The sequence below is a fragment of the Herpailurus yagouaroundi genome, unplaced genomic scaffold (genome assembly GCF_014898765.1).
Source record: "Herpailurus yagouaroundi ecotype Mexico unplaced genomic scaffold, PumYag 140, whole genome shotgun sequence".
In the NCBI taxonomy this organism is placed as follows: Eukaryota; Metazoa; Chordata; class Mammalia; order Carnivora; family Felidae; genus Herpailurus; species Herpailurus yagouaroundi.
Genome location: NW_024412395.1, coordinates 79883919 through 79898476, shown reverse-complemented (window position 1 = coordinate 79898476; position 14558 = coordinate 79883919). Strand labels below are relative to the sequence as shown.

General features: G+C 35.6%; 1 protein-coding gene across 6 annotated transcripts in view; it reads left to right on the top strand.

Moving 5' to 3' along the window:
* The window catches only part of HYCC2 (hyccin PI4KA lipid kinase complex subunit 2), a 91232-nt gene that overhangs the window by 29489 nt on the left and 47185 nt on the right, over positions 1-14558 (top strand). For all 6 annotated transcript variants that reach the window (XM_040475818.1, XM_040475820.1, XM_040475815.1 and 3 more), the window contains one exon: positions 1723-1822. The gene's annotated coding sequence lies outside the window, so the exon portion shown is untranslated. The remainder of the gene's footprint in view (positions 1-1722; positions 1823-14558) is intronic.

Sequence of the window (14558 nt, the reverse complement as noted above, 5' to 3'; positions counted from 1 at the left end):
TTCTCTTAATTATTGGTCATGTTTTTGTCACTTAGTATATTTAGTAATTTTTGATTGTGTGCTAGACCTTGTATATGAAAGAACCATAGAGGCTTCAAACAGTGTTACCTCCCTGACAGGGTCCCCCACCCCCTTTTTTTTTTTTCTGTTGCTCAAGTGGCTGAGGGGCTTATTACTTCCAATTTATCTATCAGGAGTTGAATTGTTCTGAAGCTGTGCTAAAGTTTAATAAAACTCAGGTTTCCTATCCATCGCCGTGTTGGTTTTTTTGTTTGTTTGTTTGTTTGTTTGCTTGTTTGTTTGTTTTTGCCCCTTAAATTGAGAACCTAGTGAGTACCTGTATCCTTAACCCTGAAAGATTGTTGGAGAGTCATCTCTACAGAGATTCCCAGTATAGCTCTCAAGTCAGCCTGCTTATACTGCTTCAAAATCTGGCAATTGTCTTGGTGGCTCAAAATTCCCAAGGTACAAAAAGAGAGTTTCCTTGACATCAAATGACCCTTCCCAAAGTATGACCATTTCTTGCGTATCTTTCCAGAGGTTTTCTCTTAGTCCTCGTCAAGGTTTTTCACCCACTGCAGAACTCATGAAATGAAAATCTTACGTGATAGTCAATACATGAGATAAAAAGTCAGCTGCTATGGTTGGATTGGGAGGCTCTGACACATCTTTAGTTTGAAAAACATCAGAGACTTTGCAATGATCATATAATTTTACTCCAAGAGAATTTTATTGTGGTCTTATTTGTATTTTTTAAATCATATTTTGTTTATGAACATATTTTAAAATGTTAAGTTTTTTTTGGTGTTTTAGATTTTAAAGTTGTGATACGATTTTGAATCAAAGTGGTAGGGTATAATGTGGTCAGCAGCTACTTAAAAATAGCTTCTACTTTCAGAGGAAAGTATACTTTTAGCAATTTGAAAAGTTTTCTCACTGATCAAAATAATTTTAATATGTTTTTGTACCAAAACTTCAAGTAATAGCATTTCCTGTGTTCTTTTTAAAAATGATAAAATTTTCAGTTCTGTGAAACTCCTCCAAAATGATGATATAGCCATTGATACTTATTATTTAAGGTTGATGATATACTGCATATTGAAATTTTAATGATTGTGTGTGTGTGAGAGAGAGAGATATCACTGTAATGTGTTCCAAAAGTTGGATTAATGGAATTTTTGACTGAAAAGGACTGATTTTTATAGATTATTCAAGTGAAACTCCCTAATGTTTAAGTCAGCTCCTCAAGGTCTTACAGGCAATTGATGGGAAATTTGAAACTAAAACTCAAACTTCATTTCTCTAAATCTGCTATTTAAAAAAAAAATTTTTTTTTAACGTTTATTTATTTTGGAGACAGAGAGAGACAGAGCATGAATGGGGGAGGGTCAGAGAGAGGGAGACACAGAATCCAAAACAGGCTCAAGGCTCTGAGCTGTCAGCACAGGGCCCGACGCGGGGCTCGAACTCACGGACCACGAGATCATGACCTGAGCTGAAGTCGGGTGCTTAACCGACTGAGCCACCCAGGCGCCCCTGCTATTTTTTAAATTTGGTTTAATGATGGTATACAAGTGTATGCTGGTCATTATAGAAAGCTTTTTAATCCCTAATTATTTTTAAAAACAGATAAATTGTATTATAGATGTTTTATCAAAATTGTTTTTTATTTCATGAGAATATTATCTTAATATTTCAGTTTTTTAATTTTTATTTTTATAGAGCTGGAAAATATTGAAGTCTCAACAAATGAATTCCACACTTGAATTCTGCCGCATTCCTATGCCACCTCCTCCTTTAGAAAACTGATCTTAGAACAGAGGTAAAATTATGAAATTTAACTTTTTAAAAGTTAAAGAATTTTTCCATACAATTAGACATGTTGGAATTTTTGGTCATCTTTGGTGGGTAGCTTCTATTTATTTAGCAATTTTACCTAAGAGACTTGAAATAATCACATCTTAATTACTGCCTTTGAGTTTTACTTTTGAAATACTTTTTAATAGTTTTTAGTAGTTGTGTCTTTTTACCTTCTTGTTGCCTAAATCTTTACAGTTACTGAATAATTGAATTTACTCATCATAATTGTATTATGTAACTACATTGAGATCAGTGCTGTCCAATAGAATTTCTGTGTTGATGTCTGTGTTCTTTATCTCTGTTCTCCAGTATGGCTGCATGTAGCTACTGAGCACTTGAAATGTAGCTAGTGCAACTAAGGAATTGAGTCTTTAAATTTTATTTTTGTTTATTTTATTTTAATTTAATTTAAATAGCTATATGTGGCTAGTGGCTACCATATTGAATGGTGCAGCTTTAGGGTTTTTTTTAGAGAAGTTGATATTTACAATAAATGCACATCTTGAGTACGCAAATTTCAGATTTATACCTTGAAATATTGTTATAGTTGGCCTAGTTTGAAAATTTGCAGTAGCAAAAACCATTTTTTATGATTTCATATGTTTCCCTGATAATTGTATAGCTTTGTTTATCCAGTAAACCCTAGAGAGCACTTACCATAATTAGTTTTTCTCACTGATGTGTTAACTTATTTAATCTTAAAAAAACAAAAAAACAAAACCTTGACATAGGTACTTACATTATCTCCCTTTTATAAATGAGGAATTTGAGGCCATAGATTAGTGGAGTAATTTTTCCACAGATGCATAGCTGGTAGGTCATGGAACTGGAATTTGAACTCAGGCAGTCTAGAGCCAGACCCCCCATACTCTAACCATTAGGCTGTACTGCCTCTTATAATCTGATTCTTTATAAATTGACAATTTCCAAAAAAGATACATGCTGTCAGCTAAGACACAATTTCTGCCTGTGTAGGCCATGGAAAGCTTATTGTACTTGGATGAGTACAGTGAGTTTGCTTCCTGGCAAGTAGTTATTGACCTTCAGATCACGTTCCAGCAGTTTCTTATTTTGTTCATTATGTTGTATTCAGGGCTTGCTAATAAAGGTTGCCATTACCATGGCCATCAAAAAGATAATTATTTCCTGTGATGTCTTTTTACTTTGTTAGATAGTCTGAAAGTAAGGCAGTATGGGCCCAAATTGAGCTGCATGCAGGAATATCAGCTTCATTTTTGCTTTTAAGACTTTAATTTTTTTAAAGTAATCTCTAGACCCCACGTGGGGCTTAAACTCATGATCTCGAGATCAAGAGTCTCCTGCTCTACCTACTGAGCCAGGCAGGCATCCCTTGATTTTTGCTTTTAAATATACTTTCTATATACCAGATAATGGGATGGGTATAATATACAGTGGAAAAAATCTACAGAATTATACATTGTCTGGTTAAATAAAAGGGAAACTTTTAGTACATTTATAACTATGTTCACAGCTACCTCCAGATACTAAGGTACTGAGAATAGTTAGGAAATCCATATTTACAAAATTTCTCTGTAACCAGCACTATTCTGTTTTTCAAATGAAGGTACTTGAATATTTTTAGGATTTTAGATATAGTAAGTAAAACTAAAGCCCAAAGGATTTAATTGATTTGTCCAAGGTCATATAAGCAGTGTGGTTCATTGATTCAACAAATACACAGAAGTACCTGCCATTAAGTCCAGATACCATAGTATGTTTGTTAGCTTTGAGTATATAGTGAATACCCAAATGTGACCAAAACAGAAAGGGACCATTTTCATATAACTTAATAATCTTATAGGGAAGATAGATAATAAGTAATAAGATCTAAGAAGCCAGGTGTAAAATCCAAAGCTCTAGGAAGGAAATGAACCATATTTGTTGGAATGGAAAGTAGTAGAGTAGGGAGAAAAGGATGCTATTTAGATGAAGTGGTCAAGAAAGGCTTGCTGAGACTAACAGGATTGGAAGAAGGCAGCTATTTGTATAGCAGTAGTAAGACAGCATTCTAGGCTGGAAAGAATCCCTGGGGTGAAGGGGTACATGAAGTTATAGAAAAACTTAAGAGTATGGCCAGGACATAGAAAGCTGTGGGGAGTAGTATGAGCTACAAGAAAGGGGACAAGGTACATTTTTCAACCATAGGTTTTGGAATAGGCATTAAGTTAAAATCCTAGTTTTACCAGTTCAACTGTGTTACCTTGTGTGGGTCATTTGACCTAATTTACACATTAATTTTCTTATCTATTAGTTGGGAATAGCAGAGATTATTTTATAGTACCATATATAGTGTCAGGAAAATTAAGTATATAATACTTGTAGCAAACATTTATAGTGTTTACTTGTGATAAGAATTATTCTTTTTTTTTTTAAGTTTATTTTTATTTATTCTGAGAGAGAGAGATAGAGAGCAAGTGGAGGAGGGGATGAGAGAGGGGAGAGAGAAGAAATCCCAAGCAGGCTCCACGCTGTTAGTGCAGAGCCCAGTGTGGAGCTCAAACTCATGAACCATGAGATCAAGCCACCAGGTGCCCTGATAAGAACTATTCTAAGTACACAATAATTATATGAAATAAGTACTGTGCTGCTGTTATCCTTCTTTTTGAAACCAGAGAAATGAGGCACAGAGGGTTTAAGTAAGCTAGTAAGGGGGTCACTGTAGCAAGTGAGTACCCTTAAACTTAGACAATCTGGCTCCAGAGTCCGTGCTCAGAGTGGGTCCTGGTAATCCCTTAAGTGGGTTTGTGAGGTCAAAATTGTTTTTTATATTAATACTAAGACAGTATTTGCTGCCTTCATTGTCATTCTCTGATGAATACACAGTGAAGTTTTTCAGCAACAGATTGAATGCGGAAGTAATTATGAGATTTGCAAAAAAAAAAAAATGTAAAACAACAAATACTACTCTTCTCACCAAATTTGCTTTTGTTCGGGAAAAATAAAATTTCACTTTAAAACATGTCAAAAAAACCCCACTGTGTTAACATGTAATGGGCTTATTTTTTTAAATGAGTTAATAAACTTTTTAAGTGTAGGAGTGAAAGGGGGTTCTGAGGCAAAAAGTTGATTTGCTGCTCTAACCCACTAGATTCTACTGCTTTATTAATCAGATAAATTATAGAAAACAACTGATACAATGTTCATACTTGATAGGCTCACTAGTAATTTACTTTTTTTTTTAATTTGTTTTAACATTTACTTATTTTTGAGAAAGAGAGAGAGAGAAAGAGCATGAGCGGGGAAGGGGCAGAGAGAGAGAGGGAGACACAGAATCCAAAGCAGGCTCCAGGCTCTATGCTGTCAGCACAGAGCCCGAAGCGGGGCTTGAACCCATGAACCGCGAGATCATGACCTGAGCCGAAGTCAGACATTTGGCTGAGCCACCCAGGCGCCCCTACTTTTTCCTTACTTTTAAGATAATTTTCTTTACATTTTAACATTTTTGAAATCAGGATATGTCTTGACTGAATAAACTTCAGCTACCAGGCAAGTAAATTGTGAAATAGCAACAGTCATCCTTATTTGGTATTTTGAGAATTTAGCTTTGTGAATTCCTTTATTCATTTATCATTTCAATTAATACTAGTAGCACCATATTGAGGTAAATTTTTTTATTAAAAATTTTTTTAATGTTTGTTATTTTTGTGTTACATTTTTAATTGAGTTTCCATCTGTAAATTGTTGCTTAAAATGTCTATAAAATATCACAGTATAATATAGCTTTGCAGTGAATAATGGTCTCAGCTGAAGATTGCCTGACATGTGCCAATTAATTCAGAGAAAATTTGCCAGATCCCTCAATCTCTAATTTCAAACCCGGACAAGGTTGATATTCCTGTTTGATGCATTTGGGAGAATATCTACCTGTCAAACGTTTCTGGGTGCTTTTTAAAGAAGCTATCAACTTCCAACCATATTTAATTTGGAAAAATAAAATTATTAAGCTTAATCACATGGAAAAAGAAGCAGGCAGAAATCTCAGGTTTTGGCCAAAAATAAAAACTGTCATTACTGCAGGTGCTAAATAATTGAGTTCATGAGATAAGTAACTAAATCAATAGATGTTTGAGCACCTGTTATGTGCCTCACACTTGAGATATAGAACCTTCTCTGTGAAGTACGGATTCTAGTGGGAAAGACAGACAATAATAAGTAAACAAATGAGATAATTATGATTTTGCTAACTGCTATGAAGGAAACGGACAGAATGATAGGGGATGGAAGGAAGAGGAATTTGGGGAGCCAATTTAAATATAGTAAGTAGAGGGAGCTTCTCTGAGGAAGTGACATTTGAACTGAGTCTAATCCAGACATAAAGAGAGGGCTGGGAGAGTGTGCCTTATGGCTAGTAGAACAAAGATGTCCAGAAGCATAAAGCATAATTTAAATTTTTTTTTAATGTTTATTTATTTTTGAGACAGAGAGAGACAGAGAATGAGCAGGGGAGGGGCAGAGAGAGAGGGAGACATAGAATCTGAAGCAGGGTCCAGGCTCTGAGCTGTCAGCACAGAGCCTGATGCGGGGCTCAAACTCATCAACTAAGAGATCATGACCTGAGCTGAAGTCAGATGCTCAACCGACTGAGCCACCCAGGCACCCCAGCATAAAGGATAATTTAAAAAGTCATATGTGATTATATGGATAAGCTTATGTTCTTGTCCTTTAGTTAAACATTTTTTCATTTTAATAAAGGTTTGTTTCTTATTTTCTACTTAAATTTGTTACTGAACAAATTACAGTCTTAAAATTAGTAGTATTGTAGAGTTGAAGAAATATGGTGGTATTTGGTTTTAATTATTAACACCACTGTATTTCTGTATTTAAAAGTATTACGTGGACTCTTGGGTGGCTCAATGGGTTAGGCGTCCGACTTTGGCTCAGGTCATGATTTTGCAGGTTCGTGAGTTCAAGCCCCATGTCGGGTTCTGTGCTGACAGCTCAGAGCCTGGAGCCTGCTTCTTATTCTGTGTCTCCCTCTCTCTCTGCCCCTCCCCCATTCATGCTCTGTCTCTCTCTGTCTCAAATATAAATAAACACTAAGAAAAAAAAAGTTAAAAAAAAAGTATTACCTTGGAGTCATTTTAAAAATAGTATTGGTAGAAAAAAAAATAGTATTGGTAGAAACTAAAGTGATTTGATAAACAAATTTGTTGTTATAGAAGAGATTAGATAGGAATTTAAAATAATGAGTTTAACCTGAATGTGAGACTTTCTCTTTTTTTTTGAAGGATTACTTGGGGAGCTTTTTAAAATATGTATTCCAGGCTCTATATCAAATAGGGATTCTGATGCAATATATATCAGATAAAAAGATTTGTGGGGTTTTTTTGAAAATAATATTTGGGTTTCTTTTTTATTTTAAAAGCAGTTGATGTTCTTTGTGGAGAATTGGAAAAAAATATTAATTTTAGTTGCTTTTCCTTGCCCTTTTCTATAAAGCAGTAGCATACATTTTAAAAATCTTCTAATCCCTTGTAGTTAGCAAAAACATAACTTACTAGTTTATAAATTTTTCCTAAAACATAGAAACCTGGATTTAAACCATTTTTATATTTTATTTTATTTTATTTTTTTGAATTTTTTTTTTCAACGTTTATTTATTTTTGGGGCAGAGAGAGACAGAGCATGAACGGGCGAGGGGCAGAGAGAGAGGGAGACACAGAATCGGAAACAGGCTCCAGGCTCTGAGCCATCAGCCCAGAGCCCGACGTGGGGCTCGAACTCACGGACCGCGAGATCGTGACCTGGCTGAAGTCGGACGCTTAACCGACTGTGCCACCCAGGCGCCCCCCATTTTTATATTTTAAATATTTATGTTAAAAACTTTTTCATTTTGGGGGCACCTGAGTGGCTCAGTCAGTTGAGTGTCTGACTTCAGTTCAGGTTATGATCTCAAGGTTCGTGGTTTTGAGCCCCATATCAGGATCTGTGTTGACAACTCAGAGCCTGGAGGCTGCTTCAGATTCTGTGTCTCCCTCTCTCTCTGCCCCTTCCCGGCTCATGCCGTGTCTCTCTCTGCCTCTCAAAAATGAATAAACATTAAAAAAATTTTTTTAAGTTGCTCATTTTGACTTTTTAAAGTTTATTTTTGTGTAACAATAGCTAGTTAGAAAACACAGTGAAGGGGCTGCTGGGTGACTCAGTCAGTCAAGGATCCAACTCTTGATTTCGGTGCAGATCGCAATCTCATGGTTCTTAGGATTGAGCCCCGCATTGGGTTCTGCGCTGACATTGCGGAGACTGCTTGGGATTCTCTCTCTCTCTCTCTCTCTCTGCCCATCCCTAGCTCTCTCTAAATAAATAAACTTAAAAAAAATAATGAAAAATAACCACAGTCACAAGATAATATAAACCATACAGGAATCAACTTAATTGGAAATGTGTTGACCTACGTGAAGAAAAAATAAAATTTATATTAAGATGTATAGAAGAGGATTTTTAATAAAGAGCAATGCCATGCTTCTGTATGGGTTAACTCAATGTTGTGGAGATGTGATTTGGAATTAATTTGTAAACTCCTATGAGAATGGAGTGTAGGAAAGAAACTTATCAATATAATTCTAATATTCCTCTGGAAGAAAGAAGCAGGCAATAATAAACACATTTTTAGGAAAAAGAATCTCTATACAAGAAGGGACTTGGAATATTTTTTACTAAGCTACAGTAATTAAAACATTATAGTCCTGGTGCAAAATTAATGGGAAAGTAGCTCAGAAATAGTTCCAAATGTATGTAAGACTTTTTGTATGTGACAAAAATAGCATTTCAAGTAACTGAGGAAAAACTGGACATAAAATATATTAGAACAATTTAGAGCTGTCAGGAGAAGAACATTTGTTAGATCTTAATCTCATATCACATTCTAAAGTAACCTCCAGATTGTTTAAACTATAAATGTCATTTCTAATTTTAGGAGATTCACACTTAACTAAACAAGCAGAGCGATTTTTAAAATATAATAACATATATCGTGGTATCTTATACATCACAGCATTTTGTGTATAAAATCTTTAATGTTTTGGCAATAGGTATGGATGTTGATACTAATTTTTATTATCTTAGTTTTAAAAGCCATGTATATCATATTAATAAATGCAGGAAAATTATAGCCTTTATATTTAGATTTATTTAGATATTTGCATGCTGAGGTATTAGCTTTTTAAGTAGAGTAGGGAGAAATTATTCTGTACATGTGACAGTCATGTGCTTTAAAAATACATGATTGGGGGCACCTGGGTGGTTCAGTTGGTTAAACGTCTGACTTTGGCTCAGGTCATGATCTCACAATATGTGAGTTCGAGCCTTGCATTGAGCTCTGCTCTGACAGCTCAGAGCCTGGAACCTGCTTTGGATTCTGTATCTCCCTCTCTCTCTGCCCTTCTCCTCCTTGAGCCCTGTCTCTTTCTCTCTCTTTCTCAAAAATAAACATTAAAAAAAAAGATGGAGTATGGTTTTGAGAGTTTATTTATATTTGGATATACTATCAATAATATTTATATCCTGTGACCTTAAAATTTCAAATCCAGTTTTTACAAGTGATACCACAGAAAAGAACAGAAAATACATAAATAAGTATGAAGATGTTCATTGCAGCTTTTTTTTTTTTTTGTAATATAGGAAAATTGAAAACAACCTATGTGTTTATCAGTAAACTATTAAATGGTAAGTTTTGGGCTTAATTGCTCTGTGGCTGTTAAAAAGAATGAGATCTATAGGTCTTCCATATTTTTAGCAACTGAAAAAAGCATATTGTAGAAAACTATATCTGATGAACATGTGACTATAAACTATATACATGCACTTATATATAAACATGCATATACATAAATATATATTTGAAAGAAAAATAAATACCAGATGGTTGACTCTGTTTAATCTCCATGGGTAGGATAGATAGTTGGGATTTCCTTTTTTTTTTTTTCTTTACATACATATACTATTTATAATATTTGAACATTATTTAATAATTGACTATCAACCATTAATTCATATTTGTAGCTAAATATATTTGTAAAATTATAAAGATAACAGTTGATATGCAGGGCAGAATCACTTTTTAATTTTCCAGGAAATAAAAAATTAAAATCAGTTGAAATCCGGCAACAGAGATACAGGAGTTTTTTTAAGTTACAATTTGTTTATTGGAAATCAGTCCTTGGTGTCACCACTACAATGAAATTATGCTTTTCTTCCTTACATGGTAATAAATATATCAGAAGTATTTACCTTCTTTTCTGGAGTACTCTTCAAAGAGGATGTAAAATTCTGTTTTTCTTCTTAATCTTGTGGTCCATTGAGCTCATTAGAAATGATAAAGTGGTAGGAAGAAGATGCTATAAATTATATTAACAAAGCAGTCCCTTTTGTTTATATCTTCATAAGAGACTTGAGGAAAGGAAATACTAAAGGGAGATGAAGATATTAGAATTTATACTTAAATTATTTCCTAAGAAACTAATGTAGGTTTTGTTTTAATATACTAAATTTGATGCTTAATAAAAATGTAACCTGGGGCACCTGGGTGGCTCAGTTGGTTAAGCGTCTGACTTAATCTCAGTTCAGGTCTTGATTTCAGGATTGTGAGCTCAAGCCCTGTGTTGGGCTCCAGGCTGGGCGTGAAGCCTATTTAAAAAAAAAAAACAAATGTAACCTAGCTTACTTATTTTTCAGGTGCTTTGTAAGTCAAAAACATTTCTTTAAAATTTTTTTTTAATGTTTATTTCTGAGACAGAGAGAGACAGAGCATGAGTGGGGGAGGGGCAGAGAGAGAGGGATACACAGAATCAGAAGCAGGCTCCAGGCTCTGACCTGTCAGCACAGAGCCTGACATGGGGCTCGAACTCACAAACCGTGAGATCATGACCTGAGCTGAAGTTGGTCACTCAACTGACTGAGCCACCCAGGCTCCCCAAAAACATTTTTATTCTCAGTAGCTGTTCAGGTATTTTAGTTTCCAGAGACTTGGTGGGAATTCTAAGAGCAAATGCTGTGGCAAGACTGAAATTTCTTTAGTCTTCATACTATTGGGAAATTTGTAGCTAGATGTGAAAAGGATACTAGTCCTCTCTCTGCATTGTAGCCAGGTGAGCTTTTCAAACCTTGAATCTTATAATCCATCTGCCTAAAATCCTTAGTCACTTTCTATGCTTAAGGCAGACTGTAAATTCCTATTTATACCATCTGGGCCATGCCTACCTTTCTACACCCTCAACGTTTGTCCCTTGCTTTTTGGTCACTTGGATCTTCTTTCAGATTTCCTGTGTTTTCTTCTTGCCACAGGGCCATTATATACGCTGTTCCCTCTTTCGAGAATGCTCTTTTCCTAATTCTTTAATTCTACTGATCTTTGTTATCTCACCTTAACTGTTGCCTTAGAGAAGTCTTCTTTGATTCCCTCATCAATGTTAGGTTCCTTTTATTATGCTTTTGTGTGTCATGACTTCTTATTCTTCATCTCTTTGCAAAAATGCATTTAGTTTTCTGTACTAGATAAATGCTTCATTATAGTGACTTTCCATCTGGTTTTATCATTGTATTACCAGCTCCTAGCATAATGGCTGTCATTGTTGGTGTTTAAGAAATACTTATGGAATGGATCAATGAATTTCTGACTAAATCTTGCCTTTGCTTTAAAGTCGTCTCCTGGAGTTCTGAGCAGCTTTCAGAGGCAACTACCTTAGGGTATTTAGACAATTGTTCATAAACATTTTTTATTGAGGTATAATTTATGTAGAGTCAGAGGTACATTAATCATAGTTCTGTCATGGAATCCATTTTTAGGTGAAGAACGAGGTTTCAAAAGGTAGTACCACTTAACTGTTGTTTAAAAGGAAAAAAGGGAATTCTGACATTGATTTGAACAATCATCATAATAAATGTGGGAACCTCACAAAATTACTTCTTTGAAGGCCATTGTCATTTGGATGTATGACTGTGCTATATTTTGTGAAGGTTTTTTTTTTTAAATTAATTATTTAGACCTCATTTATTTTAGTTTTTTATTTTAATTTACATCCAAATTAGCATATAGTGCAATGATGATTTCAGGAGTAGATTCCTTAGTGCCCCTTACCCATTTAGCCCATCCCTCTCCCACAACCCCTCCAGTAACCCTCATTTTGTTTTCCATATTTATGAGTCTCTTCGGTTTTGTCCCCCTCCCTGTTTTTATATTATTTTGTTCCCCTTCCCTTATGTTCATCTGTTTTGTCTCTTAAAGTCCTCATATGAGTGAAGTCATATGATTTTTGGCTTTCTCTGACTAATTTCACTTAGCAAAATACCCTCCAGTTCCATCCACATAGTTGCAAATGGTAAGATTTAATTCTTTTTGATTGTCGAGTAATACTCCATTATATATATACACCACATCTTCTTTATCCATTCATCCATCGATGGACATTTGGGCTCTTTCCATACTTTGGCTATTGTTGATAGTGTAATTTTTATTTATTTTGAGAAAGAGCAAGCGGGGGGGGGGGGCAGCAAAAGTGGGGGACAGACAGAGAGCGAGAGACCAAGAATTCCAAGCAGCACAGATCCCACTGTGAGGCTCAAGCTCACAGACTGGCGATCATGACCTGAGCTGAAACCAAGAGTCGGATGTTTAGCCGACTGAGCCACCCAGGCTCCCCTGTGAAGTTATGTTTTAAGAGTCTTATTTCTTCAGCAAGAGTTTGTAACTTGAGTGTCCATGTCTATTAATGAGCTTTAGTTGATCTGAACTCCCAGAAATTATTTGCAAAATTGTGTATGTATGGGTATTGTGTTTATCTTTTTATGTAGTGTTTATTAATCCTTTTTGTCTGAAATTTTATTATGGAACATTTCAAACTTATAATAAAGTAATGATATTAGTGTAATAAAACATATATACCAGTTATTCAGTTTGAATGGTTATTCATAGCCAGTCATATTTCATCTATACCCAATTAGCTTTCCTTCTTTGACTCCTCCTGCTCCTGCTCCTGTCCTGATTGATTGATTGATTATTTATTTATTTATTTTTATTTTTGAGAGAGAGAGCGCTAGCGCAAGCAGGGGGAGAGGGGCAGAGGGAGAGAGAAAGATCCCAAGCGACTCCATACTCAGCACCGAGCCTGACGTGGCACTCAATCCCATGACCCTGGGACCATGACTGAGCTGAAATCAAGAGTTGGGCACTCAGCTGACTGAGCCACCCAGGTGCCCCTGCCCTGATTATTTTAAAGCAAGTCTCTGACACATTTCACTACTAAATATTTCAGTATGTAACTTTAAGAAACAAGCAGTATTAAAACAAAAAACAAAAAAAACCCAACCTAACTATAATAGTTATCAAATATAAAAATAACCTATGATAATTCCTTAATTTTATCATCAAATAACCAGTCGTGTTCTGCTTTCTCCAGTTGTATCATACACTTTTTAATTGTTTGAATCAGAGTCCAAGAAAGATTCATATGTTGGTTATTGATTTTTTTTAATCTGTTAGGTTTTCCTACTATATTTTTTCCCTAGAAATTTATTTGACTAAATTCATCAGTCTATCTTAACAGCATTTGCTATTTGAAAGTAAAGGAAATGCCTTAATCCTAACAGCATTTGCTATTTGAAAATAAGGGGAATGTCTTACTCCTCTTCATACTCCTTCCTTACATCGTACTTGATATAGTGCATTATAGAGAGACATTAAAAAATCCTTTTGGAATTGAAGGGGGAGAATTAGAATCTGATTCCTTTTTATAGGGACAAATTTAATGTGAAATTTGACACACTTTTAGGAAATACTATCTTTTAAGAAAGAAACTTACTTCAGGGGCGCCTGGGTGGCTCAGTCGGTTAAGCGGCCGACTTCGGCTCAGGTCATGATCTCGCGGTCCATGAGTTCGAGCCCCGCGTCGGGCTCTGTGCTGACAGCTCAGAGCCTGGAGCCTGTTTCAGATTCTGTGTCTCCCTCTCTCTGACCCTCTCCCGTTCATGCTTTGTCTCTCTCTGTCTCAAAAATAAATAAACGTTAAAAAAAAAAAAAAAAGAAACTTATTTCAGTTGCTTTGAAGACATTATTCTCCCCTCAAAGAAGTTCTTTTATTTTTTCTAGTTCTTAACTTTTTTCTTTTTTTCAGTGCTTATTTAGTTTTGAAAGAGAGACAGAGTGTGAGCAGGGAAGGGGCAGAGAGGTGGAGACAGAAGATCCAAAGCAGGCTCTGGGCAGACAACAAAGAGCCCTATGCAGGGCTTGAACTAACAAACTGTGAGACCATGACCTCTCCCGAAGTTGGACGCTTAACCTACTAAGCCACCCAGGTGCCCCTAGCTCTTACTTTTTGAGCCTTTAAATTAAATTAAAATCCAAGACCTTTTCATTGTCTTTCTCACTTTAAAAATAATATAGGCTGTTTTAATTTTTTTCTGTAACTCAAGAGTTACACATAATTAGAATATCCTCAGTATTCCTTACCTCAGAGGTAAACACTTAAAAGAGTTTAGTGGTTTGGGGCGCCTGGGTAGCGCAGTCGGTTAAGCGTCCGACTTCAGCCAGGTCACGATCTCTCGGTCCGTGAGTTCGAGCCCCGCGTCAGGCTCTGGGCTGATGGCTCAGAGCCTGGAGCCTGTTTCCGATTCTGTGTCTCCCTCTCTCTCTGCCCCTCCCCCGTTCATGCTCTGTCTCTCTCTGTCCCAAAAATAAATAAACGTCA